The following is a 4,149-nucleotide window of genomic DNA, read 5'->3' as shown; positions in this document are numbered from 1 at the left end:
ATTCAGATCATGCCTTTTGTGTGTCATTTTTGTTTTCCTGGATTCTCTGGTTGACTTTGTTTCCTCTTGTTGGAAGTGTAAACATGTGTCTTCTTCAATATATCCCTAGTACAGTGTGGCTTCTCAATCAATATTTCTCCTGCCTGGAAACCATTCTGTTTTTCCTCTTGAAGCACACATACATCCAGTTCTAATTTGAACCAATGATTTCATATTGGATCATGGCTTTCTAATACAACTGTCTTACTTTTCCTAGAATGTCCAGCTGCCTTAATTTTTTGCATTCCTTGGTCCCCCCTCAACCCTAAATTCTCAACTACATTATTCAGTCTAGGGAAGAGAGTTTGGATTTAGAAGTGAAGATTATTATAAATATTCCATGTTTTCTATGTTTGTAATTTACCAGGGGTATTGATCATCATGCCCTTTTTCCATAAGGCAATAGAAAGGACATAAAGTTAGAAGAAATTAGATGTGATTAAGGAAAGACTGATCAACATCATAAGCTATTAAAATCTCTTAGGAAAAAATAGAAGGATTAATAGTTCTCTAAACATAACATTTGGTATAAAATTAATAAGTTGAAGTTGGGTCAGTAATTTAAATGGCCCATATAACAAAGGGTATAGTTCTAAAAATCATAGAATTAAAGATATTATGTAGCCATTTAAATGTTTACAGAGAATTTGTAATGAAACTCTTAATGAAAGTGAGAATGATATTGTGTTGGTGGGAAAAGACAGATGACAGAACTATGTAGATATGGTTTCATTTAAAATGTATGAGGAAAAAAAAATTCAAAATAAGTGCACCAAAATATTAACAATGGTGTTAGTGTGATTTTTGTTTTCTTCGTTATATTATTTACCTATGGTCTCAAATTTTCAATAATGAATACAAATTACCTTTATAATTTAAAAAAGTCACAAAAGTCCTCACCAAATTATGTCCAGTCTGGTTTCTTTGTGTTATTAATAATAATTAAAATAGCAAAAACAGATTGAGCCCTACGTGTTATATATGTCAAGAAATGAAGACTTAGAAAAAGTGATCATCTTGCTCAATGTTTCATTGCTATTAAGTGGTAGGAATAAAATGAACCACAATGCAGGTCATTCTATCACTAAGTAGAATTAGGAGGTACATTAATTAGCTTTTGCTAGGTTATACTGTGGTAACAGCCAGCCTCCAAATCTCATTGGCTCACAAAAATTAAGGTTCATTTCTTGTTCATATTATATTTTGGCTGCAATGGTTTTAGGTTGGATGTGGCGCTGATTTACCAGTCTTCTTCATTCCAGTATCTAAGCTAATGGAGCAGACCCTGTTCAGAACATGTTGCTCTTGGGGCAGAGGAAAAGGATTTAACAGCTGAACCAGACAAAGACTCTTCAAGCAGGCCTTCAGACTTGGCACTGCTCTCTGCCGTGTCATGTGGACAAAGGTGGTGCTGCAGAATCCTCTTTGGGGGAGTGGGGGAGTGAATAATGGGGAACAATAATACAATCTACTGCGGAAGGGTATGCACATTTAAATTTTCATATGCACCACCTTTTGTCATTTTAGTTTGCATTTCTTTACCTATAAACTTGAATATCTTTTTGTGTATTTCTGGCCATTTGTACATCTTCTAATGGGTGAGATTTTCGTGCCCTATGCACATTTTTCTAAAGTGTTTCTTTTCTTATTTTATTTTTTTAGCACTCCATGATTATTTAATTTGATCACTTCAACACCGCCATAGGGTTGTGAGGATAGTTCAGGTGAACTGCTAAGAATACAATCGGCCCTTCAGAACTGTGAGCTATAATTATATTTTGTCCCAAATCCTCAGCGTCCATAAAAAGTTGGCCTCTCTGCAGTCTCATTTCTTCATATTTCCGACACACAGACCCTCCCTTGGGACCAGTGTCGCCACCGTCAGACGTGCTCTTCTCTCCCGACTTCTGCCTTTATACCCACCATTCACCAAATGCTACAGACCAGGCTCTGCAGGAAGAAAGTTCCATAAATTCTCTCATCAAAGCCACCAAAAGCCCTTCTGAGGTCGCTTCTACTACTGTTGCCATTTTAGGGAGCAGGAAACAGGCCCTGAGGGTTTGAGCGACTTCCCCGAGGTCACGGAACTCAAGCAGCGAGCCCACAGCCCACGCTCTTAACCTCTAGCCCTCGGCCTCTTCCCGGGTCGGAGGTGCACCCGCGTCCACTCAAACCCCGCCCAGTCCCCCACTTCCAGTCACTTCCCCGCTCTTCCGCGCGCCCATCTCCCCCCACACCTGAGTCAGGCCCCGGGGGGCACGCCCCATCCGTCCTTAGCGGTTTCCCCCTTTTCTCTGGCAGAGACTGAGGGCGAGATCGACGTTGGTGTCCCAGATGCGAGGAGGTCACCCCGAGGTCCTCCGACGGCTGGCCGAAAGGGCGAGTCCCTCACAGCAGTGCGGCAACGCAGTCGGCGTTGCGGAGCGGCGCGCAGCTTTCGGGTCTTGCCGGGCCGCCGGTCACGTGGCGGGGAGGGGGCGCCAGCGCGCGCGAGAGAGTGAGCGGGCGCGCGCCTGAGAGCTGTGGAGGCGCGAGTCCTCTTTTCGTATTTATTTGTAAGAACTCTTTGAACAGTAAAAAGATTTGCCCTCTTTCAGAAAAGACATTCTAGTTGGTTCTTTATATTTTTGTTTTATAGATTTTACTTTTTGTCATATAGAAGTTTGCATTTTATTCAACAGCATGATCAATCTTTTCCTTTATGGCTTCGGAGTTTTTTCTTGTTTAGAAAAACCATCCTCACCCCAAGATCATTAACAACTTCACTCTGTTTTCTTTTCAGACTTTTATTGTTTCACTCTTTTACTTTTAAATGTTCATCTATCTGGGATTTACATTGGTGTAAAGAGTAATATTTTTCATCTAGAATTTCAATTCTCTTAGCATGAATTTATACAAAATATAATCATTTTAATGTCTTTCACACCCATGGTTATCTCCCTTTGTTTATTTAAAACTTCCATCACCATTTTCTATTTTTTTAGTTTTATGAAGTGAGCACCACATAGATTTACCAACTATATTGGGTTTTTTCCGTTTTTCTAATGCATTGACATCTGCTTTATTTTTATTAATTAAATTCTTCCTTCAACATTACTTGTTCTTTTTGTAGGTTCTTCAGTTCTTGAGTCATATTTTGCTATATTCTGCAATTGAAATGTTTTTATTTCCTCTTTGACCTAAAAGTTCCTTACAGGAGCATTTGAAATATGGCACATTACATGAAGCTAGTTTTAATTGGTTAAGAAATCATATAAATTGGCATATTAGTTCATATTTTCCTAATTTCCACTTTCTAAATGAGTCTTTTCTCTATCATACTATGAGCAGCCTTTTTCAATGACACAGAAAAGCTGGAAAATATGTTCATTAATTTATTCAAGAAATATTTATTTGGGTGCCTATTATGTGCCAGATACTATTCTTAGCACTGAGGACTCAGCAGTGAAAAAAATAGTCCTGGCCCCCATGGAAAAAAAAAATGTCCTCTAGTGGGGGGCAAAGCAGGTGACAGGAGATGAAGTCTAACACATAGGAGGAAGGGTTGGTCTTTGTTGAATGGCTCACCTTTTGTGAAAGAAAGAAGGCAGAATGTATGGACAGGAATATGCAGGTAGATGGATAGATGTGGTACTGGGAATTTGTGGAGGGTCTCTTCTTTTTGTTTCTGTTATCCTTTTTTCTTTTTTTTTTTTTGGCTGCATTGGGTCTTCATTGCTGCATGCGGGCTTTCTCTAGTTGCGGTGAGCGGGGGCCACTCTTCATTGTGGTGTGGGGGCTTCTCATTGCAGTGGTTTCTCTTGTTGCGGAGCACGGGCTCTAGGCGCTCGGGCTTCAGTAGTCGCGGCACGTGGGCTTCAGTAGTTGTGGCACGTGGCTCAGTAGTTGTGGCACGTGGGCTCAGTAGTTGTGGCTCTTGGTTTCCAGAGCGCAGTCTCAGCAGTTGTGGCACATGGGCTTAGTTGCTCTGCGGCATGTGGGATCTTCCCAGACCAGGGATTGAACCCATGTCCCCTGCATTGCCAGGCAGACCACTGAGCTACCAGAGAAGTCCTCTATTTTCTTATTGAAATAGGAAACAAGACCATCAGCCAAGAGGGTTGGTGGGCA

Source organism: Eschrichtius robustus, chromosome 7, assembly GCF_028021215.1.
Source record: "Eschrichtius robustus isolate mEscRob2 chromosome 7, mEscRob2.pri, whole genome shotgun sequence".
NCBI classification, from domain to species: domain Eukaryota; kingdom Metazoa; phylum Chordata; class Mammalia; order Artiodactyla; family Eschrichtiidae; genus Eschrichtius; species Eschrichtius robustus.
Note: the sequence above shows the minus strand (reverse complement) of the source record.